General features: G+C 40.6%; 1 long non-coding RNA gene across 2 annotated transcripts in view; it reads right to left on the bottom strand.

Annotated features, from left to right (window-relative positions):
* Positions 1–11,312, bottom strand: part of LOC124721974 — a 36,478-nt gene extending 25,166 nt beyond the window's left edge. The window contains exons 1-3 of one of the 2 annotated variants that reach the window (XR_007006419.1): positions 11,183–11,312; positions 6,824–6,919; positions 1,419–1,558 (exon numbers count right to left, since the gene is read on the bottom strand). This is a non-coding gene — a long non-coding RNA (uncharacterized LOC124721974). Of the gene's footprint in view, positions 1–1,418; positions 1,559–6,823; positions 6,920–10,907; positions 10,943–11,182 lie in introns of those variants that run through there. The other variant, XR_007006420.1, reaches the window with a different exon arrangement.
* Positions 11,313–25,951: the final 14,639 nt, after the last annotated feature.

Raw genomic sequence — 25,951 nt, 5'->3', positions numbered from 1 at the left:
AGGAGACAATACTACACACCAAATTACTGTATCATAAGGAAACATAATGCCATTTCACTGTGAAAAAAGTCCTTTTTTTAAAAATACTCCTGTTTCCAGTTAAATTATTGGTTGCTGTATATTTGCCAGATTTTTTGGAAACTGTAGTCTAGGTTAATTCTTTACACTGGGTAAATGATCACAAACCTGAACTGTGACACAGTTATGTCCCCCCCCCCCCCCCCCACTACCCCTCCCAATAAATGGATAAACAGCTTTTTCTTCACATTGCAAACTTAAAATAATAATAGTGGAAAAGTAAGTGAAACACTAAGAGTTTATTGAGAACTGTCTGATGTTATAGATATGATAAAACTTATTCTTTCAAGAGATAAGTAACATCATTTAACAACAAAACTGATGGGAGGAAAGTAAACAGCACAAACAAGACATCCAGCCTGAAAAGTTTTATTATGAAAAACTAAATCAATACTCCTCACTTGGTAGATAAAGTGGAACAAGTGAAATAATAAAATAAGATCAGACAGAGGGTGAATCACAATAGGTATTAGGTCACCATAATTTGACCTGTATATAACCAAAAATACACAACTAAATGGTGGGAAGATGAACTTCTAGTGGGACAACCTCATTGTGTATAGTAGGACTCTAGTGGCAGCCTGCCAATGCAATATGACTGTAGTGGTGTTACTGAAATGGAAGCACATTGCCTGATACGAAAACTGAATACATAATAAAATTAGTTCTGAATAAGTTAAGTGGAGAAACGAATTGTACAAGCGGTGCTTTGGTACTCCTCCAAAAAATTTAGAATGACTGGCAAATTCACATAGAGTGAACGGCCACTACCGCCTGTATTGCACATCACAATGAAAGGGAGCTAAAAACCACACCAAGCAGCACTAACAAAGAAGTGAAAAAAATTGTTTAAAAAGAAGAGATGCATATGATGAAATACCATTTACACATTCTAGAGACCAAAGTTTATTTTGCAAGAAGAGTGACTAAATAAATACAGCCACAACTACTTAAGACATCATAAATATTTTTATTTTATTTTTGCATAATACAGTTGAATTTCAATACCAGTTGAATTGCCATGTTGGTATAACTGTTCTATCATCTCACAATTTTTTGTTTCCTCTTTCTTCAGTATTATATTGTTGTACAATGAATTCATTTAGGTATTCCTAAATACTAAATCACTTAAGATAGAGAAACCACAAAAAGCGAAGAATTTATTAAAAAGCATAGAGAATCAAGTGAGATGCAGGAAAATGAGTATTAAAATGATCTAGCTGGGATTTTGATGCCCATGAATGATTTCGCAATGACAGAATGTGCCTCAATCTCCCAACATTTAGACTAATATGTGTGGGACTATATTCCATACATAGCAAAATGAAAACCATTCTTACCATTTCTCTTAAAAATCCTGTCTCCATCAAGGAAATGGAGAGTAGAGCAGCATAGTTACCATAGATGAAAAGTTACAATTCTATAAATTTGATTTCATACATTATGCCATTACTTCTTTCCATCGTACACTGCTTAGAAGCTGAAAATGTAAAAATAATAAACATATTTGCATCCTAAAATGGTTTCTTTTTTGATACTGAAGGTTAATCTTATAGTTTTTGCAGTGTTTACTTTCAAGATACAGTACTTACATCAATATGAGGCTCACAGTCAAAATATTCCCTCATAATTGATAACTGAATGGTTAATTCCTAAGTGTATTTCTATCAGCACACAAAGCTGCTTACCTCTCACTCAGCATCACTGCTTTCATGAACATACAAAAAATACTTAATACCATATTTCATTACTCAACATTGCAAAAATTCTACATCTCTGCTTTGCCTACAAATTAGCTAAATTAATGATTTTTTTTATTTTTATGGAGTGCATTTTTAGAACAATTTTATCCACAGAAATCTTAACCTTGTGGCAAAAATTCTACTTGCAAGAACATCAGGCTTAAAGCACAATGTTACTATTTTACTCTACCAATGTGGTATTCAATTAACATCTAAAGCATATAAGGCATTAATATCATATAAGATTACTATATTTGAGGCAGTTGACACAGTAAATGCATGAAACAGCTGGGCCAAGAAAACATATTTAGAAAAACAACATGAAGTGATTAATCAATGTTTTTATGATGTGATATTGCTCTTCTGATGAACTAAATATTGTGATGGCACCTCTAGAGGCATTTATTTGCAGATGGCAGCCTTCTTCATCTGCAATGAAAATGCTGGCTTTTTAGCACTATGTACAAAACATATTCCAGCCACCCTGCCATGGAAAGTCTGTTCAACCAAGCTGTACATGCCCAGCCTACCATGATGAGCGGCCTAGGGACATGCTTACATTTTTGACCAGGCAATGCGCCAAAACCCTTGCTGACATGTAGGAATGCACAGCACAGGACATTGCAACCAACAGCTAACTCCATTCCAGGACTAATAAAGCACTTTAAAGGTGAAATATCATGTTGACATAGTGGAAGTAAAATGACAGGGTGACTGGGAAGGGTGAGTGGCAGCTGATGATGGTATTGTAGAAAGATTGCAAATCAAACCTTTGCTTGCTACATATGTTTAGAATCAGAAAGAAGAGTGGGACCTGTGTGAGATTTGTGTATGTTAACTATGGATCTTCGTTTAGGCTGGTGTGCACTTTCATGAGATTGGCTGCTGAAAGAGTGACGTGGTGTTGGGCTAACAGTATAGCATGTCTGGGCTTGCATTTGGCATAGGTGCTTACACAGTACATGCTACCTGTCATATTTTCTCTTGCCACAATCTCAATAAAAAAAACTATGAACTAATAATGAAAAGTGAAAGATACATGAATTTGTAAGTAAGGCTAACTTCCTAGTGGTACAGATTCTTATAATGTTGTGATAGTATGTCTGAAGAGATGAGTCCCTCATGTAGGCAATAAAATAGCTGACAGTTAAATGGGCTCTTACTTTTCAGCTATGGTTTTTCTTTGTGCCCCTGCCTCCCCCCTTCCCCTACTATCATTTAGTTCCATTGTACAAAAAATGAGTTTTGTGCAATTTGGACTCAATAGGAAAAGAGGAAAGGGTGCCACTCAGCACTTAAGGGTTGGAAAAAATGATAAACCATATAAAAATGTGTGTACATTTTTTATCTCAATATTTTTTCAGAAGTAGCTTGGTAATGATTAACTTTTTTACTTTCAGCTAATTAACTTTAGTAACACAATCTATAAAGCAACTGTTTACAATGCTTGTGAGGCAAAGATGGTGATAAAATACATTTTCTTTTAAACAATGTTATTCTTTGATGTATCTTTTTATGCTCTGGAACTGTAAGACAATATTCAGATAAAATTTAAATTATTTATTGGTGTCCTCCACAAGCTTGCCACCTCTCTCAAAGGGCTCATCTACATCTCAAATTAATGAGTAAGTGTATAGCATTTACAAAATATTCATTTTCATCCCACTGTGACAATCTGTCTTAAAGAATTTATCATTCAATCAAATGTGGTTGAAATTTAATATAAACAAACTGTCAGTCTCATTATTAATCATTTCTGTGATTTCATTGACTTCTACTGGAATCATTTTAATATTTTATTCTTATGATTGTGCCTCACAGCCCAACAAAGCAATCATTTTGAGCTTTGATTCATAAGACTAATTACACTGTAAGCCTTTGTTGTTATTTGAATACTGGAATCTCATGTATCTGTTTACATATGATTTAGACTGTAAGCCTTACAACCATTTACATATGATTATTATTGTAATAATCTGACATGCTCTACATCCTAGTGACACACTTGCATCAAGGATCTGTGGGACTCGAAAATAAATAAATAAAATAAAATAAATAGGAACAACCTGGCAAAAGTGACAGAACTGCAAACAGGTCTCATCAATTAGTTTTACTTTCATAAAGCTAGACAAGAGGTATTGCAATTGACAACCTGATACTGATAAAGTTTTCAGAGAATACTGAAACTGAAATATGGTGCTTCGGATTCAGACTCATGATTTAACATACACAATGACAAGGAAGCTATAAACATCACAAAGTACATTTGTTCTTGTGGTGATAGTTCATATTCATCATGGCACATAAACATTTTCAAGCAATAAATAGCTTTTGCCATCCACCTCCCTTGGAGTTTGGTACTTCAACAACAATTCTAAAAATCCAATATAATCCTTTCTAAGGTGCTGTTCTCTCAATCTATCTCGAACAAGTAATAAGATTCAAGATTTATCAATTTTTACCAAGTATTTCTTGAGCTTACTGTGCCAAATATCAGTTTGGGATTTACGAACATCGACTCCGGGAAAGGGCTTTGCAGTTTCTTAAAGATTGATACAGCTATGTTGCCTATGTATCTACAATTTATTTTTTTCAAAAAGAACACTTTGCCTTTATGACTGCTTGAACTCTGCAGGGAACACTTTCAGTGAGGTGTCTGAATGTCTGTGGAGGAATAGCAGCCCATTCCCCCTAAAGAGCTGCAACCAGAGATTGTAATGATGTTGGGTGCTGGTGTCTTGAGCAAAGTTGATCTTCTAACTCATCCCTAAAATTTTTGATAGGGTTCAGATCAGGACTCTTGAGCAGATCAATCCATTTTAGAAATGTTATTGTCCACAAACAATTGCCTCACATATACTCCTTTATGACAGGGTTTACTGTCATGCTGATACAAAAAAATCATCTCCAGAATTCATCTTTACTGCACACAGCACACAATGCTGTCAAATGTGTTCATATATTTCTGCATTTAGAGATTTTTTAAGTGTAATAAGGAGAGCACGTCTTAATCATGAAAAACACCCCCATACCATAACACCACCTCCTCTGCACCTCACTAATGGCACTACACATGCTGGTAGGTAATATTCTCCATGCATTCACCTAATCCAAACTCTTCCATTAGACTGCCAAATATAGCGTGATCCATCTCTCCAAATTACTCATTTCCATTCATTCACTGTGGAGTGGTTGTCACTCTTTACACCACTTCAGGCATAGCTTAGCATTGACTTCAGAACTGTGTGGTTTATGAGGAGCTGCTTGACGATTTCATCCCATTATTTTTAACTCTGTACACACAGTCATTGTGCCGGTTGAACTATTGGTAGCACTTTTGAACTCACGGCTGATTACTTCACGCCGGCTGCGGTGGCCGTGCGGTTCTAGGTGCTTCAGTCCGGAACGGCGCGAATGCTACGGTCGCAGGTTCGAATCCTGCCTCGGGCATGGATGTGTGTGATGTCCTTAGGTTAGTAAGGTTTAAGTAGTTCTGAGTTCTAGGGGACTGATGACTTCAGATGTTAAGTCCCATAGTGGTCAGAGCCATTTGAACCATTTGATTACTTCACTGATTTCATGCACTTTTTTTTTTTTGCAGTTACTCTTTAAAATGTTTGATGGCCCTGTCCATTACTACATGAGTCTCAGTTTAGTAGTGGCAGTTCCTTCACATTTCTACTTCACAGTCACAGCAACAACTGTTGACCTTGGCAGCTTTAGAAGGGTTGAAATGTTCCTGATTGATTTGTTACTCAGGTGACATCTAATAATAGTCCACGTTTGAAGTCACTGAACTCTCTCCACCAATTCATTCTACTGTTACTGCTTCTCTACTGCAACACAATACTCCTTCCCTCCTTTTATACAGTGTAAATCACCACCTGCAGCCAGCTACAAGGTGAAGACTATACCAGACATTATTAACAAGCTGGCTCTGCTGGACTCTTTCTCTATTAGTTGAGGGTCTGCTATACACCCATAACTCTGAATACAGCTGACTCGGTGCTTTCCAGCTGGGTGGCCATCTGCTATCTAACTTTCCTCCACAGCAGGCTGCCTATCTTAGGTGCCCATGGTTCATGCTTGGGCCACTTAGCTGCCCATCTGCCATTGCCTGTAAAGGCAAAGTTCACTGCTGTTTGTCACCCCACATGGGTGAACCTCGCCTGTGTTCACTGCTTGTGTGGGGACATTGCACAGCTGCAGACCACAGCTGTTTGTGTTGGGGTTCACAGTTTAGCTCTGCACATGCTGATGCATCCCCCACTAAGCTGTGCATTAGTGTACAGCTGCCTTCTCTGTCAACTGCATACTGCCATGCCTCAGAAACAACTGAATGCCACACCATTGTGCAGGCCAGACAGCCTCGCCTCAACTGCTGCCTGCCGGACAGGAGCGATGCTGTACACTGGTCTTGACAGAAGGCCTCTTGGTGATCTGAACACACTTCACAGACTGAGACCAACTTGTGTTGGGGGCACTGACCAACACTAATTACCACTTCGACTGATGTACTGTACCATGAAATAATTCGTATATGAGATTGCTGTTTTTATGACTGGATGTCAGATATCCACCCAGCACCTGCCCACCACACTGCCGCAACCATGCGCAGGATGGAGGGTAGGAGGCCCTTCTGACCACTTGGAGCCTAGCTCCGTGACACACCATAGGGATCATTGAACCGGTCTGTACATTTGGTATCAGAAGTGGCCTCTGTAATGTTTACAAGTCCTGTATGTGGATGAAGAAATAGAAGAAGCTTCTTCTACATTTGGTGAAATAAGTCATAGCTGATGTCCACAGATGAAACCAAGACCACGTCAGCAGCCACATTGGGCAGCATTGTGAATGCAGTGGGGTGAGTGCGTAATGGTAATGTGAAATTTTTTTATGTTATACAGGGTGCATCGTAATTAATGGAATAAACACACAAAGTTGAAAGTACACAATACTAGAAGCAAAAAAGTCTCAGTAAACATAGGGTCGAAAATGCATACCTTAAGAGCTATTAGCAATTTTTCATCTTCGATACTGTGAAACAAATATCTTCTACTGCGGTTTTTGCTTTCCATATGGCAGGCAAGTAGAAATTTCTAGATTTGCCAGATAAAAAACTTCATTACATTTGAAAGCAACAATTATAACAATAACTGAATAATTATGCTACTTAATTAAATGTTTAAATAATATGATCTTAGTTCATAACTTTAGTAAGAAGCTGCAAATTGTTCAGAATGTTATTGAAATAACATACATTTCTGCCAACTCAATATTTAGTATCAGAATTTCATAAAGTCAATGTATGCATCTGTACAGCCTTAAGGTTCTTCACACTAGCATTATTATACATTACATTATAGAAACAGCACTACTTAAACCCAGATTGTTTGTAGTCTTTCTTTAGCATTCATAAGTGCAGCAGTAAACTGACAGCTAGGTAGCCAACATCTAGTCACTATGAAATAAAGTAACCAGACTCTGCAGTAAGGCAAAGTTAGTTTCCTGATCTCTCAGCTGAATTTGATAGCACATGATTTGTTTAGCACAGATAAGATTGCTCTTGAAAGCCTCTGAGTTTATGCTTGTTTTGTACAACAAAGTATTGTTTCTATTAAAGAGCTTCAACAGTAAATCTAGATTCACACACCGTATAACTTTCTTACTAAAAACAACATTTAGAATGCCTACAGTTTTCAAGTTTCTAAGTGGAAACATTTATTGTGAGTAATTGTTCCTGTGTTAGCAGTGGTTGATGCACGGTCCCAGTAAAGTGGAGCTTTGAAGAAGAAATAAATGAGTGGGTAGGAAGTGATATTGGTGTGAAATGAGTGAAATTACAATGGTCGTTTGAAGGGTCTCTTCATGATTTTGCCATACCACACAGCTTCATCTGTTTGCCTCTGGCACCTCAATTGTTGGTGAAAATGGGAAAAGGGAAAAGACTGAGCAGCTGAGTGTGTTTGTGGTGGCCACAGTATATTATCCATATTTAGTTTTAACATATCATTAGGTTATTGGCACTTGTCGGAGCCCCACACGCATGTTTGATACATTTAAGTGCCATATTTCAAAGTATCTATTCTTTCCTCCTCTTGTCCGATCAGTTGACTATATGAATGAGAGTGTGCAAGGATTTCAGTGTGTAGATCCATGGCAGTGCATTAGTCTGCACTGTATCAGAACAGCCAATTGTAGGAAACATGTATCAGGTAGCAAAGAGGTTTCTGTTTGCTTGGATAAACCTTTTGTATAGGTTGGCTCACAATACCATTTCCTCTGGCCACTTCCGTAGGTTTTTGGTTGGGGAGATAATGATCGTGGAGTGTTCCGTGGGATGTGAGACGGGTGAGACATACTGGCAGTAACTGTGCCTTTTTGATGAGAAGTTAATGTTGTGGTTAATGTAAGTTTTTCAAAGCTAGTCAAAGTAAATGATTCATTTCATTGTTCATAGTTTATTATGGTGTGTGACAGATTTTACTTGCTAATTCGCAAGTGTTAAACGCATTAAAATCCAGGGACGGTGTAGGCTGTCGTTCAGTTAAACTGTTAATCGAACATGTGGAGCTGTACTGTTTCTTGTGATTCCGTTCATTTTGTTACACTTAAGACAAACTGTAGTTGTTCAGTTATTATCTGGTTAGTGATTGTATGCTTTGCTAAATTAAATCTCACTAGTGTCATTATTCAGGAGCCCAACAACAAAAGTTATTTATTCATTTATAACAGAAGTATAGTGTGCAAATAAATATTAACAAGGTGATGGTTTTATTAACTTTATAAAAAGATATTAGCATTTTAATGAGAATACTGATCTAATTAGGTAATTGTTCTTTAGAGATTCTTTCCAGATTATTTAGTAAACATTAAGTCGAGTAGAAGGCTTAAACCAGGGGCTCAGACGATTCTGCGGAGATCTGGGGTGCAAATTTCTCGACCTCCACTATCGGGTGGAGAAATGTAGGGTCCCCCTGAATAGGTCAGGCTTGCACTACATGCAGGAAGCGGCTACAAGGGTAGCGGAGTATGTGTGGAGTGCGCATGTGGGTTTTTTGGGTGAGAGGATTCCCTCCCTAGGCCCGACAAGGCGCCTCCTGAGATGCGGCAAGGTAGGAGTAGGCAAAATGCAACAGGGAATAACAATATTAATCTGCTAATAGTAAACTGCAGGAGCGTCTATAGAAAGGTCCCAGAACTGCTCTCATTAATAAACGGTCACAATGCCGACATAGTACTAGGGACAGAAAGTTGGCTGGAACCAGACGTAAACCGTTATGAAATCCTAAACTCGGATTGGAATGTATACCGCAGAGACAGGCTGGACAGTGAAGGAGGAGGCGTGTTTATAGCGATAAGAAGTGCAATAGTATCGAAGGAAATTGACGGAGATCCGAAATGTGAAATAATTTGGGTGAAGGTCACGGTTAAAGCAGGCTCAGACATAGTAATTGGATGTGTCTATAGGCGTCCTGGCTCAGCAGCTGTTGCGGCTGAGCACCTGAAGGATAATTTGGAAAATATTTCGAGTAGGTTTCCCCACCATGTTATAGTTCTGGGTGGAGATTTTAATTTGCCGGATATAGACTGGGAGACTCAGACGTTCATAACGGGTGGCAGGGACAAAGAATCCAGTGAAATTTTTTTAAGAGCTTTATCTGAAAACTACCTTGAGCAGTTAAACAGAGAACCGACTCGTGGCGATAACATATTAGACCTTCTGGTGACAAACAGACCCGAACTATTTGAAACAGATAGATTTTTCTCTTTAGCAAAAGTGACAAAAAGCAGATAACAGAGTACCTGACGTCTCAACACAAAAGTTTTGTCTCAAGTACAGATAGTGTTGAGGATCAGTGGACAAAGTTCAAAACCATCGTACAATATGCGTTAGATGAGTATGTGCCAACCAAGATCGTAAAAGATGGAAAAGAGCCACCGTGGTACAACAACCGAGTTAGAAAACTGCTGCGGAAGCAAAGGGAACTTGACAGCAAACAAACATAGCCAAAGCCTTGCAGACAAACAAAAATTACGCGAAGCGAAATGTAATGTGAGGAGGACTATGCGAGAGGCGTTCAATGAATTCGAAAGAAAAGTTCTGTGTACTGACTTGGCAGAAAATCCTAAGAAATTTTGGTCTTATGTCAAAGCGGTAGGTGGGTCCAAACAAAATGTCCAGACACTCTGTGACCAAAACGGTACTGAAACAGAGGATGACAGACCAAAGGCCGAAATACTAAATGTCTTTTTCCAAAGCTGTTTCACAGAGGAAGACTGCACTGTAGTTCCTTCTCTAGATTGTCGCACAGATGAGAAACTGGTAGATATCGAAATAGATGACAGAGGGATAGAGAAACAATTAAAATCGCTCAAAAGAGGAAAGGCCGCTGGACCTGATGGGATACAAGTTCGATTTTACACAGAGTACGTGAAGGAACTTGCCCCCCTTCTTGCAGCGGTGTACCGTAGGTCTCTAGAAGAGCGTAGCTTTCCAAAGGATTGGAAAAGAGCACAGGTCATCCCCGTTTTCAAGAAGGGACGTCGAACAGATGTGCAGAACTATAGACCTATATCTCTAACGTCGATCAGTTGTAGAATTTTGGAACACGTATTATGTTCGAGTATAATGACTTTTCTGGAGACTAAAATCTACTCTGTAGGAGTCAGCATGGGTTTCGGATGAAACCCAGCTCCGCTATTCGTCCACGAGACTCAGAGGGCCATAGACACGGGTTCACAGGTAGATGCCGTGTTTCTTGACTTCCGCAAGGCGCTCGATACAGTTCCCCACAGTCGTTTAATGAACAAAGTAACAGCATACCGACTATCAGACCAATTGTGTGATTGGATTGAAGAGTTCCCAGATAACAGAACGCAGCATGTCATTCTCAATGGAGAGAAGTCTTCCGAAGTATTATTGACCTGTCTCCACTAGAAAATTCCTTCCAAATTCAAATTCCAACACGATAATGGCTGCAAAACTTTACTTTTGTTTATTATTATTCATTATTATTTATTAACATTCATTGTCATTTATTATCATTCATTATCATTTAATGTCATTTATTATTATAGGCCTACCTCCACTAGATAATTGCGCCCAATTCAAATTCCAACACGATATTCTCTCGAAAACTGTACTTCTATTTATTATTATCATTTATTATTTATTCAAGATGTTCGATTTTCTCGGCGAGAAAGCCATTTTCCTTACATCCATAACAAAAATCTATCACAAGTTCAAATCCCAACACCATAATTGATCACACGTACGAACTTTCTCCCTCACTTATCTTTTTTCAAAGGTAGCCTATCATAATCGTGTCAAATAATAAACTGCTCTTATAGTAACGTACGCCACGTCCTTTGATTTTGCAGAGAGGAAGGCACTGAAGACTTCATTTCAAGCAGTGCGGTCATCACTTGTACTCCAACACAGTCAGCACACACATCTTTGATTTCGCAGTACTTTCACCACGACATCCGTGCTCCAACTGAATTAGTTCAAATCCTCGCCACCCCCTGGCCAGTGCGCGGAGACACTGCCTACGCATGTCACCTGAGGCGGCCGGCCACTAGCGCTGGGGGCGAGCCCAGCGATCGCTCCTACGTCGTAAACATGATTTCGCTGGACATGCTGGAACTTGCCGAGTTTGACGTCACAGCGGCCCCTTGTCCGCTCACCACGTGTATTCGTCGCCTCCACAAGTTTCCCGCCAAAATTGTCTGCCTCGGAGCTGAATCACACAACGGTCGACCGTTCGCTGCCACGCTTTGGCGCCACGTTCAAACCTGTCGATGCCGACCGCTCACCGTCCACCACGTGTCCCTGTGCGAGCGAGAACGCAGTGCTACAGTTTTGGCGGCAAAGTTTGCTCGACAGTGGAATCCGCCATGACTATATAACAGCACATTTGGACCGCACTAGAACGCCCGCTAATTGACTTGCTCCCGAGCGCGCGTAATAACCGTACAATCGCTGCACCACCGCCCCGCTTACGTCACACACCCTCCATACACGCGACGGGCATAGCCTTCTGTAAATACCTGGAAAATGACTCTTTATTTCAGACATTACGGTCATGCAGGTGTGTCCCAACTGACTTCTCCATGCTCACACAGCGAAACTCCAGAGCGCAGCTACGTACGCGCGGCCGGCTAAGCCCGCTCCATCGCCAGCTCCCTGGTCGACTGACGTCACGCGACCAGCAGTGCCCGCACACCCCCACGGCCAGTGTGCCAGGTAGGCGGCGAGCGGCGCCTAAAGGGTCACGCCACAAACGGTCAGCCGCGACTATGTAAACATCTTTCCGCGCCCGCGAGCACTTAATGCTGGACAGGATGGAACCCGTCGACCGTGTGCCGGACAAAGGATACGTTTGGCGCCAGAGTTTGACCGACAGTGGAATCCACCATGACCGTATAACAGCGCGTTTGCTCGTCGCGAGAACGCTCGCTAATTCACTCTCACCACCCCGCTATATTAAATAATTCAATTTACAATTTCATATACGTATGCAAACGTGTTCAACTCCCTAATTTCAACTACTTTTTGAGGACCAGACCGCCACCTCCTCCTCCTAAGAACCAGCGCCAAGTTTGAAATCTGCCAGTAAACAAAGCTCACTTGCGCTTCCGCCACCAACCTAAGAAAATTGTTTCAAACTAAGCCACCAGCACTCAACATCTTCCTACACGTTTCTGGTAAACGGACTCACCCTGCACTAGGTCCATGGACCGAGGAACGAATTTACTTTATTTAGGAATGGAGTATATGTATCACACCGACATGTCTCACATCACCGGCCGAAGTGGCCGTGCGGTTAAAGGCGCTGCAGTCTGGAACCGCAAGACCGCTACGGTCGCAGGTTCGAATCCTGCCTCGGGCATGGATGTTTGTGATGTCCTTAGGTTAGTTAGGTTTAACTAGTTCTAAGTTCTAGGGGACTAATGACCTCAGCAGTTGAGTCCCATAGTGCTCAGAGCCATTTGAACCATTTTTTGTCTCACATCATACAGACCTGCAAAACACTTCTACATAACTCATTTATAATGTTCTAGACACACGCTTGCTAATTGTAAACAGCATCGACAGGTTTGAACGCGGCGCCAAAGTGTGGCAGCGAACGGTCGACCGTTGTGTGATTCAGCTCCGAGGCAGACAATTTTGGCGGGAAACTTGTGGAGGCGACGAATACACGTGGTGAGCGGACAAGGGGCCGCTGTGACGTCAAACTCGGCAAGTTCCAGCATGTCCAGCGAAATCATGTTTACGACGTGGGAGCGATCGCTGGGCTCGCCCCCAGCGCTAGTGGCCGGCCTCCTCAGGTGACAGGCGTAGGCAGTGTCTCCGTGCACTGGCCAGGGAGTGGCGAGGATTTGAACTAATTCAGTTGGAGTGCGGACGTCGTGGTGACAGTACTGCGAAATCAAAGATGTGTGTGCTGACTGAGTTGGAGTACAAGTGATGACCGTACTGCTTGAAATGAAGTCTTCAGTGCCTTCCCCCCTGCAAAATCAAAGGACGTGACATACGTTACTATAAGAGCAGTTTATTATTTGACGTGATTATGATAGGCTACCTTTGAAAAAAGATAAGTGAGGGAGAAAGTTCGTACATGTCATCAATTATGGTGTTGGGATTTGAAATTGTGATAGATTTTTGTTATGAATGTAAGGAAAATGGCTTTCTCGCCGAGAAAATCGGACATCTTGAGTAAATAATAAATGATAATAATAAATAGAAGTACAGTTTTCGGGAGAATATCGTGTTGGAATTTGAATTGGGCGCAATAATCTAGTGGAGGTAGGCCTATAATAATAAATGATAATAAATGATAATGAATGATAATAAATGACAATGAATGATAATGAATGTTAGTAAATAATAATGAATAATAATAAACAAAAGTAAGGTTTTGCAGCCATTATCGTGTTGGAATTTGAATTTGGAGGGAATTTTCTACTGGAGGCAGGTCAGTAATAATAAATAATAATAAATGATAATAAATAATAATAAGTGATATTAAATGATAATGAGTGATAATAAATAATAATGATTGTTAATGAATCATAATCAATGATAACAATAAAGACAAGTACGCTCTTTATATGCATTATCCTGTTGAAAATCAAACTTCCCGCCATTTTTCCTTCTGGAGGCTTAGGTTAGTGGACGTAGCACAATTGGACTATTTTCCCGCCAAAAATCAAAATTCCCGCCATTTTTTCTTGAGGTTAGGTTGGTGCACGTAGCACAATTGGATCATTCTCCCGCCAAAATCCGCCATCTCGGATGACGTCATCGCCGCCATCTTGAATAAATTTGGCAACAATGGAGAGTGGGGTGACGTGAACCTTGTCCCTCTATTCACGTTTCCGACTTTGATACAGGTCGGATTGTAGCCTATCGCGATTGCTGTTTATCGTATCGCGACATTGTTGCTCGCGTTGGTCGAGATCCAATGACTGTTAGCAGAATATGGAATCGGTGGGTGTAGGAGGGTAATATGGAACGCCGTCCTGGATCCCAACGGCCTCGTATCACTAGCAGTCGAGATGACAGGCATCTTATCCGAATGGCTGTAACGGATCGTGCAGCCATGTCTTGATCCCTGAGTCAACAGATGGGGACGTTTGCAAGACAACAAACATCTGCACGAACAGTTCGACGACATTTTCAGCAACATGGACTATCAGCTCGGAGACCATTGCTGCGGTTACCCTTGACACTGCATCACAGACAGGAGTGCCTGCGATGGTGTACTCAACGATGAACCTGCGTGCACGAATGGCAAAACGTCATTTTTTCGGATGAATCCAGGTTCTTTTTACAGCATCATGATAGTCGCATCCGTGTTTGGCAACACCGCGGTGAATGCACATTGGAAACGTGTATTCGTCATCGCCATACTGGCGTATCACTCGGCGTGGTGGTATGGGGTGCCATTGGTTACATGTCTCGGTCACCTCTTGTTCGCATTGACGGCACTTTGAACAGTGGACGTTACATTTCAGATGTGTTATGACCCGTGGCTCTACCCTTCATTCGATCTCTGTGAAACCCTACATTTTAGCAGGATAACGCACGATCGCATGTTGCAGGTCCTGTGCGGGCCTTTCTGGATACAGAAAATGTTCGACTACTGCCTTGACCAGCACATTCTCCAGTTCTCTCACCAATTGGAAACGTGTGGTCAATGGTGGCCGAGCAACTGGCTCGTCACAATACGCCAGTCACTACTCTTGATGAACTGTGGTATCACGTTGAAGCTGCATGGGCAGCTGTACCTGTACACGCCATCCAAGCTCTATTTGACTCAATGCCCAGGCGTATCAAGGCCGTTGTTAGGGCCAGAGGTGATTGTTCGGGGTACTGATTTCTCAGGATCTATGCACCCAAATTGCGTGAAAATGTAATCGTATGTCCATTCTAGTATAATATATTTGTCCAACGAATACCCGTTTATGATCTGCATTTCTTCTTGGTGGCCAGTAGTGTATTTAAATCTATTTTCTTGTTCACTGAATCAACTAGTAAGTCTTTTCTAATGCCTTCGATTCTGAAGCAATCTTGTCTGGTGCACTTATTGCTATGCGCTCTCAGAGGGTGGCACCTGCCTTCCCGCCTGCTCAAACTGATGACACAAAAGAAAGCACGCTCGCATACGCCAAACCATTTGTATACAGGGAGCACTCTATAGCAAGTCATGGATTTATCCACGGCCATCTCTTTGCTGCTGGCGGGTTTTTCCGGGCTGAAATTACGGCTGGATGTCTTTATTCCACGAACAACACTTCCCACATGGACTCCAAGTAAGCTACACCTCAGCCGCCATCACTGAGTGCTTCGTGCTGTGTGTAATCGCGTCACAACAGGACTTAACGGCTTGCCGCACAGTGCTGCAAGATAGGTGCGTCTGTAGAGATAACTATTGTGCTCTCCCTATAAAGGCGGCTATTCACCGAGTAAACCCTAAGAGTAGTATGGGTCGAGCCCGCTACAGTAGACGAACATCCATACTACAAACCATTTGTAGTCACTAGGATCAGAATATAGTACTCCGTTTTCTTTGTATAGAACTAAATTTTATGTAAGCGTGACCTAAATATAATAACGCTATGATCAAAATATTGTACTTTCTGTTCGCCATGTGCAGATATACACTCCTGGAAATGGAAAAAAGAACACATTGACACCGATGTGTCAGACCCACCATGCTTGCTCCGGACACTGCGAGAGGGCTGTACAAGCAATGATCACACGCACGGCACAGCGGACACACCAGGAACCGCGGTGTTGGCCGTCGAATGGCGCTAGCTGCGCAGCATTTGTGCACCGCCGCCGTCAGTGTCAGCCAGTTTGCCGTGGCATACGGAGCTCCATCGCAGTCTTTAACACTGGTAGCATGCCGCGACAGCGTGGACGTGAACCGTATGTGCAGTTGACGGACTTTGAGCGAGGGCGTATAGTGGGCATGCGGGAGGCCGGGTGGACGTACCGCCGAATTGCTCAACACGTGGGGCGTGAGGTCTCCACAGTACATCGATGTTGTCGCCAGTGGTCGGCGGAAGGTGCACGTGCCCGTCGACCTGGGACCGGACCGCAGCGACGCACGGATGCACGCCAAGACCGTAGGATCCTACGCAGTGCCGTAGGGGACCGCACCGCCACTTCCCAGCAAATTAGGGACACTGTTGCTCCTGGGGTATCGGCGAGGACCATTCGCAACCGTCTCCATGAAGCTGGGCTACGGTCCCGCACACCGTTAGGCCGTCTTCCGCTCACGCCCCAACATCGTGCAGCCCGCCTCCAGTGGTGTCGCGACAGGCGTGAATGGAGGGACGAATGGAGACGTGTCGTCTTCAGCGATGAGAGTCGCTTCTGCCTTGGTGCCAATGATGGTCGTATGCGTGTTTGGCGCCGTGCAGGTGAGCGCCACAATCAGGACTGCATACGACCGAGGCACACAGGGCCAACACCCGGCATCATGGTGTGGGGAGCGATCTCCTACACTGGCCGTACACCACTGGTGATCGTCGAGGGGACACTGAATAGTGCACGGTACATCCAAACCGTCATCGAACCCATCGTTCTACCATTCCTAGACCGGCAATGGAAGTTGCTGTTCCAACAGGACAATGCACGTCCGCATGTATCCCGTGCCACCCAACGTGCTCTAGAAGGTGTAAGTCAACTACCCTGGCCAGCAAGATCTCCGGATCTGTCCCCCATTGAGCATGTTTGGGACTGGATGAAGCGTCGTCTCACGCAGTCTGCACGTCCAGCACGAACGCTGGTCCAACTGAGGCACCAGGTGGAAATGGCATGGCAAGCCGTTCCACAGGACTACATCCAGCATCTCTACGATCGTCTCCATGGGAGAATAGCAGCCTGCATTGCTGCGAAAGGTGGATATACACTGTACTAGTGCCGACATTGTGCATGCTCTGTTGCCTGTGTCTATGTCCCTGTGGTTCTGTCAGTGTGATCATGTGATGTATCTGACCCCAGGAATGTGTCAATAAAGTTTCCCCTTCCTGGGACAATGAATTCACGGTGTTCTTATTTCAATTTCCAGGAGTGTAGGTTATACGTAAATGTCCTATGTAACGTATGGATTTTGTTTCCCTATTCTGAGAGAGTGAACTTTTACGTACACTGATTTTGGCTGCATTAGTGGTGGACCAACGTATACATTTGTCCACTTCTGCATATTTGTTTAACCTCCTGTCGACAAATTGTCGTCGTTATTCTAGTATGTTAATTTGCTGTATAACATCTCTGTAGGTAGATTTCATTCCAATAAATGGATAATTTGTATGCCAATGCGTTTAAATTGATTTCACTCCTTCCATACCCGACATACCTACTCCTTAGCAGCCAGTTATGTGGCAGACACCAGCAATACGAGTGAGGAGTAAACAAATTCCGATACACTCTTTCAATTATTTATTGCACAAGAACGAAGCATTGTGCAGATATCATACGTATGTCATTCTGAAGAGAAACCCTGAATGTTTTTTTTTTTCTTTTTTCATGTATACCGCCACAGCGTAGTTTGTTAATTTGCCGATAGTCAGCGCTAGTCGCAAACATGGCGGGTTCAGGTGCGGAGCGAGCTTTCTGTGTGTTGGGAGTTCGAAATGGCCTCACCGATCACCAGATCTCACTCCGTGTGACTTTTTTCTGTGGGGACACATTAAAGATGTGGTGTATGCACCGTCTCTACCATCTGATGTAGCAGAGTTAGGGGGGAGAATACGAGAAGCGACTGCCACAGTCGACGACGCCATGCTGGGACAGTTATGGCAAGAATTCGATTATCGTATTGTCGTATTGACGTCTGCCGGGTCACTCATGGTTTGCATATCGTATGTTTGTAACAAAAAAAAAAAAAAACATTCAGAGTTTCTCTTCAAAATGTAATATGTATAACATGTGTACAACGTTTAGTTCTTGTGCAATAAATAGAGTGTTACCGGACTGTTTGAACACCATATATACTTGTTCTTCTTTCACTGCTTGATAACCGTCTCTCTCTCTCTTCGTTCCAAATTTTTAAGCCTCTTTCTTCTTCATATTCCTTTTTTCTCAAGAACCTCGTCAGCTCTTCTCAAACCTGCATTTTTAATGGTTTGCCATTCTTCTTCAATCGAATCTCTTGCACTTACTCAGAACTTGTACTTTGTAGATATTCATGGAGCATGAACCACACTGAGAAGCCAAGTTAAGCCGGATTTCCCACTTAAAAAGGAATTCAAATATATAAACATTGTCACTTTCAGAAGCTGCAATCATTATCTTTTTGAGGCTTGTGCTGTAGATGTACAAATTCATGGGAAGTTAACAGTAATAGTTTGGATATACTGGACACCAACTGGTGATTTTGAGTTGTTAATGAAACTACTACACGCATTCTTCCTCATAAGTTTAACATAAAAAATTGTGGAAATAAGAATTGCTGCTAATGATAATATTTTCAAAGACGCATTGAGATTGCAAAACCATTGTTTAAATACTTAGTTAAACTACAAGACTAATGTATGAAAAAGGAACTGAGGACTAATAAATGAAAAATGAGTTGTATTAGCATATTCGAAATATGTACACAACTCACTTCGCGTCAGTGAAAAATTTAATGCATTTTGGAAAAAAATGTGAAAAATTTTTGAAAACAAGTGTAATAAATTTCAGTTACAGTTATTTTTTAATTTTTATGTATTTTGCTAGTATTAATTGAGATAGGGAGATCAATTGCCATCGCTGGAAACAAAACAGTTCGTTTTCCATGGCTGATCTTTACGACAGAGTGCTTTCGTAACACCGAATGAAATTGCTTATTAAATTGTTCGTGTGTAGTGGGGTAGAAATGAGCGACAAATTGCAGGCGATATTGGTAGCGATCCATTGCTCGTTATGGGTCCGTTAAGACGTTTCCCCATGCAATAAAGGCGACGCCAAACTTATCGTTAGGGACAGCTATATCATTTCACGGCGTTTGCGTCAGTCACGTGACGTCCCTGACTTGCCACTTCGGAGACTCCATATTGGATTTCATCATGTTCTGTTGTTTCTGTATTATAACTTCTGTTTTATGACTATGCTGCTTCGAAGCAATGGCGCATCAAAGATTTACTACAAACGTCACTACTGATACGATTTTTTTACAGTTAAATGTCGGTTAATGACACATTGTCGGTAAAAAGCCTTTAGAAGACCCTAAAAAGGTAAAAAAAATACTAAGGACCCAGTTTGTATACGAAAGTTTGATCTTAAGGTGAGAGGCATGTAATTCCAGTGTGGCTGGAAGCAGGCTCTCGTCCACCTGCAGAAAAATATTTTTTTCTCATTATCGCTTTTGTTACAGATTCTGGTTCTTTCATGCCCATGTAATTCAAGTGTGTTATGCAATATTCGATGTTGTTTACGTATAAAAACATGCTCGCTCAGAAGAGAGTTTCTTCGATTTTGTGACTTCACTCAAAAACGAAAGACTGAAACTGCTGCAAGTGAAACGATTTGCAGTTACAGTTTATTTATTTATTTATTTACGTCCTGAATCTTTGAGGTACATATACTATACCCTAGATGTTGGACAAAATGACATTACATTAAGATACTGTTACATTGATTGTATACATTACATTTACAAATTGTTACATTGTTATATTGCCATATTGTTACATTACATTTTTATATTGTTACAACAGAAATTAACTTATTTTTCAAGATACTTTGTTACCGAGTAAAAACAGTTTTCCAAGATATATGAAGTTACAGATTTTTTTAAAGCTATGGATTTTGTTTATGGCCTTTAAGTTACTTGGCAGCTTATTAAACAAATGTGAACCTGAGTGATATACACCTTTCTTGCACAGTGTGGTACAACAATGGTGTCTGTGTATGTCACTATTTGCCCCTGTATGGTGTTCATGTACAGATTTATTTTAAATAAGTACATTTCCATCTTTTAGCATGATTTTTTTTAGGTACATGAAAACTTCTAGTATATAGATACATGGTAGGGCTAGAATCCCCAGTTCTTTAAAGAATGGTTTGCATGATTTTCGGCTGTTAGCATTTTTCATTATAGTCACAATCTTTTTTTGTTTCCGGAATGTTGTTATGCTATGAGGAGAATTTCCCCAGAATATGATGCTATATCTCAATAGGGAGTGTATGCAAGCGTAATACACCGCTCTAACTGTTTCAGGACTTGTGTTGTTCCATATAATCCTCATCGCATAAGTCATTTTCGATAGTTTAGAACTTAATGATGTGATGTGGGAATTCCATTTAAGATTGTCTTGTAAGAAGATGCCAAGAAATTTTGTTTCAGTGACACTGTTAATTCTTTGGTTTTCCATGGACATGTTTGGTTTTAATGGGTTTTCATTTTGTTGTATATGGAAGTGTAAGATGACTGTTTTTTGAGGGTTTATGAGTAATTTATTCCCCATAAACCACTCTGTGACATTTTCATTTGTGACTTTAGCATTTGAACTTAGAGCCATTTCGTTTTCACCTTCAATTAATATGCTCGTGTCATCTGCAAACAGCACTGGTCCGGAGTGTTGAACGTGTAGGGGGAAGTCGTTTATGAATATTAAGAAGAGAAAGGGACCTAAAATTGAGCCTGGTGATACACCGTGGGTTAATGTGGAAGGTTTCGAGTGATAATCTTGGAGTTCGTTTTTCCCATGTGTTTTACCTCTGTTATCCGAAAGCGATTTTCTAGGTAGGATTTCAGCCACTTGTGAGGCAGGCCTCTTACACCATACCACTCTAACTTTCTTAGGAGAATGTCATGGTCTATTAAATCTAATGCTTTTGTTAAACTCTGGAAAATCCCCGAAACATTTTTGTGATTATCCATTGAATTTAAAATACGATTTATGAGGCTAAAAGTGGCTGTTTCAATACTGCACTGAGGCCTGAAGCCATGCTGACATCCTGAGATCATATTTTTTTGTTAAAGAAATCAGTTAATTGAGACAGAACTAGTTTTTCAATGAGTTTTGAAAAACCTGAGAAGAGTGACAACGGCCTATAGTTGACCATCTGCTGCCGATCGCCCTTTTTGTAAAGGAGTACAACTTCTGCAGTTTTTAACTGTTGTGGGAAAATACCACTTGATAGTGAAGAATTGCATATATCTAGCAGTGGTGCGAGTATCTGTTCAGCTGATATTTTTATAATATAGTTTGGAACATCCTGAACTCCGGCTGAATATTTATTTTTTAATGACTTTATGGTGTTTAACAGTTCTTCCCTACTTATTGGTCAAAGGAATATGGATGTATTTGTTACACTGTTTCCAGAAATTTCCTGTAACATTTTGTTTGATGTTTTTCCCATTTGTTCCTTCACTAGCTCACCAGCAATATTGGTGTAGTAAGTATTGAAGTGGTTAGCAATTAATTTTGGATCAGTGATCTTGTTGCCCGCCTGTGACAATACAATATTTTTGTGTGTTTCCACCTTTCCAGTAAGTCCCTGTACCGTGTTCCACATTGTCTTAGCTTTGTTTGATGATTTCATGATAAATTTGTAATTTTCCCTTAATTTTGCTTCCCTTATTACACGACTCAGAGTTAGCTTATATTTTTTGAAGTAGTGAGTTGTAGCTTGTTGCAAATACTTTGTTGTAGATTCCGAATATGTCGCAATTTCCGAGGGTTCGGTTGGACCGAAACCAAAGAGCACAGCTTAAATTGCTGCAAGCGAAACGAGCAGCAACGACATCGATGTTTTTGCTTGTCACAAATCTTTACCTGTGATCCAATCGGTAACAACACTTTCGTAAATTCAGCGGGCAAGACAAAGATCGCACCACACAGTGAATGATAATGAATTTTACGCAAAGTTGAGAATGGATGGTATGTTCATAATTATTACTTTGAGGCCTTGTAATCACAAATGAAGTCAGTTGTGGTTACATGTCCCAAAGTAACAGTTATCAACTTACCGTAACATTACACACAACTGAGGAAGTCAGGACTACAAAAGTTGAAACTGTAAGAAAATGGACATTGATGTTACAGAGTCCGACTGTGATTTGTACCATAATTTCATGTTTTATGTCTCACTAAATGACCATTTAAGGATAAAATATACCCTTAATTGTACCAAGTAACACTGTTTGCTAAAACAACTACCGAGAGAGGTGACCCAGTGGTTGGCACACTGGACTCGCATTTGGGAGGAAGACAGGTCAGATGCACGTCCGGCCATCCTTATTTGGGTTTTCCGTGATTTCCCTAAATAGCTTCAGGCAAATTCCAGGATGGTTCCTTTGAAATGGCACGGCCGACTTCCTTCCCAATCCTTCTTGATTCGATGGGACCGATGACTTCGCTGTTTGGTTTCCTCCTCCGAATCAATCAACCAATCAAGACAACTATTCAGTACACTGAGCGTACATATTGCGATCAAGCTTTCGGTGAATCTATACAATACGTGAATGTTCCAGAGGTAGAAGCAACGTATTGAAAATATGGACCAAGTTTTACATCCTTCCGCCTTTTCACTAAAATAACTGCAGTGAGAAAATATACTATTCCAAGAATAATTCACTGACAAACTATTCCCGCAATGTTTCACATGTAAACATTCATCCTTTGCAACGTCTACCCTAGCGCCCACATAACGCCAAATATAACGATATCTCCGCCAGACCGCACGCAGACTCATCCGAAACGAAGAAATCCTATTCGCTCTCGCTACTCTGAAATGCTGTTGGTTATCCACGTTTCGGGTCGAGATGCTGCTGTTTCCCCAAGACCCTATCAAAATTCATTGTCACAAAATTTCAGTATGGCGTCAGCTGGGATTATTCGTACGGACATTGGTGTTATCATTCAGGTTATGGCTTTATAACTGAGCCAAAAATCCAATAAGAAGACAAAGCATAAACGTTGGATTTGGAAGTGGATTTTATGCGGAAATAGTGCAGTGTCATTAAGCAAACATTAATGGACGTAGCACTCGTAAACGAAGACCCATTCACAAATTGCTTTAGAGTAATAAAAGCCAAATTCGAGTACTCGCAGCGCTGTGATTTGAGATCTATTAAAGAATTCGATACTCACATTAGTAGTCCAGTCATGACTCGAGTGAAACTAGAAGTAACACTTCGATATTTGGCATTTGGCGAGTACCTTTCCAATATTCATACCACGTCCTCAAAGTACAAGCTCTTCTGTATTGTTTGAATACTATTTACGACACTTTAAAGACGCATTTACAAGCTAATATTTTTACTCTTTTGCCTTACGTCAGTTAAATAAGACGAAATATTAAAACTTCTTCTATATCGAATTTTGCAGTTACGCTTCATGCATGTGCACTCAAACACATGTTATAGAAATGTCATATACTTTCACCACATAAATTAACTATTATATCTTCATAGCTGCAGTAGCCAAACCTTTGTCTACCAGTAATCTTGAATGTCTAAAGTTAATATTACGCGCCTGTTTAAATACCATGTTGTCATGCCACATAACATAAATAATCAGGTTCAAAACACACACATCATCTTGTCAGAAGCGCTTGGTACTCATTGTGCATAATGAAACCATTCTCCGCATGACTTTGTTCTCATAACAGGTTTGCACTTACCATACAACACAAAATCATGGATTTTTCTGTATTAGCTTAAGTGCAGAAATATAAAGCATATTTATCAAACTTTCACAACTATCGCACTTTATTTGAAAGAAAATGCAGGATTTTTTTATGTACTCATAAAAGAAAGCAATAAGTTTGTTTTAAGTAGGCTACAATTCATTTTATTTACAACTATACTTAATTTTTAAAAATCAGTCAGTCTAGGTACCAAATGAACCTGGAGATGCAGCACTCTTAAAAGATTTTCAGTTTGTTGTGTTCGTGGATGTAGGCATTGCGAATGCTTCTCGTTTTAGCTTTTTTAGTATGTAAATCACAACCAGGGACGGGAATGCGACACAGTTTCAAGCAATGCTTGATATCTTAAAAGTTAGAGCAACTGTTTTTGCCTTTCCACTAAGTTGCTCATCGTACACTTCAGTAAACTGCACAACGCATCTTAACGCCCACTTTTGAGATATTAGTTGGTACATTGAAACTCACACACACACGATAAAATTACTAACACTAAAGTCAAAATATTGTGATGGTTCTTCGAAATTCATCTACGAGGCAGCAGGGGAAAAATGCTACTCGCCGGTGTGGGAACAAAAGTGGCGACACAAAGAAATATTAACTTGTGTGGCATGGATAAAAGTGGCGTTATTCGAGTTTTGCCCAAGAAATTTGGGTGTCTGCACACGTAACTTCGGTAATGCCACTCGACTGGCGGCCAAATGGAATCACTTTTGTCGCATGTGAAAACCCAACTTTAGATCTACAGTGCACCAAAGTATTCGATAACTTGTAAATGAAATGGATAAGTATCTCACATGCTAGCATCTCACACCATTTGATTTGATCTTAATTTCCTGTTAGGATACAGCTTAAGTGGCGGTGCTCTAGATTAAACTTGAAACATGCGCAGCATATTTTGGTGCCAAATATAGCAGAGATAATGGTACAGGCGAGCTAGTGAACGAAATAGCTGCTGTCAAGTTCAGATGAGAGAGCCGAAGAAGAATACTGACACGGCTTCCCATTTGGTTATTTTTAAGGTTTTTTTTTCAAAGTACGGATTATCCAGACATCGAAACAGCTTTGACGACATTTACGACAATCTCAGTGATTACAGCTCTTGTGAACGCAATTTCAACAAAATAAGATCGAGTACGGAATGGACGGAAGCAGACTGTCAAATTTTGTTATCTCGTCAATAGAATACGGCAAAACTGCTAAAATGGACTTCAGTGGCATAATCAATGAGTTTGCTTCGCTCAAATCAAGGAAATGTAAAGTAAAATTTTAATAGCAACAAAATTTTTGGAAAGGAATATTTTCCCAGGTCTGTGTTACAACCCTCTTTCTTTCATTTCTAATGAGTACTTATGCACAACTGATAGTTTATGCGGTACAAATGAATTCTGCTTTTCATTAAACTTAACGCTAAAGCCAATGTACAGTGGCTGCCGTAACCAATAAGACACAAATTTTGTTTTACTTTCAATTTCTTTTAGAAAGTTTACACAACTTCCAATTTATTTAGTCTAATGACAGATGTAATTTACTGGTGGTAATATTTTATATGTCAATATAGTTCATTTAAGTATTAGTTGCTCAATAATGCTTCATTTTTAATAAACCTATCTAAAGTACAAAATTACAAAATTTGCTAAATATGCACAGAAAAAAATACAGAAAGGTAGTTTTAGAGTGAGGCGCACTTTTGCTAGTTCTGCAAAGAGCACAGAATTACATCGTCACAACTCTGCATGCACTAGATTATTTTCTAAGTCAAAAAGGGCAAGGTGCAGAGCATTCAGTTGCTTACACTTCACAGCAATTGAACCAAACTGGGGGAAATTACTCTACCAATGAGAGGAAGCTGTTAAGTTCTCTTTCTGTCTGTCTGTCTGTCTCTCTCTCTCTCTCTCTCTCTCTCTCTCTCTCTCTAGAGGTTATACACTATTATTTGCTCTGTATAGATCGTCACTAGCTGACAGTCTCCTTC

This window comes from Schistocerca piceifrons, chromosome X (assembly GCF_021461385.2).
Source record: "Schistocerca piceifrons isolate TAMUIC-IGC-003096 chromosome X, iqSchPice1.1, whole genome shotgun sequence".
Lineage (NCBI taxonomy): Eukaryota > Metazoa > Arthropoda > Insecta > Orthoptera > Acrididae > Schistocerca > Schistocerca piceifrons.
Note: the sequence above shows the minus strand (reverse complement) of the source record. Positions and strands in the feature narration are given on the sequence as shown.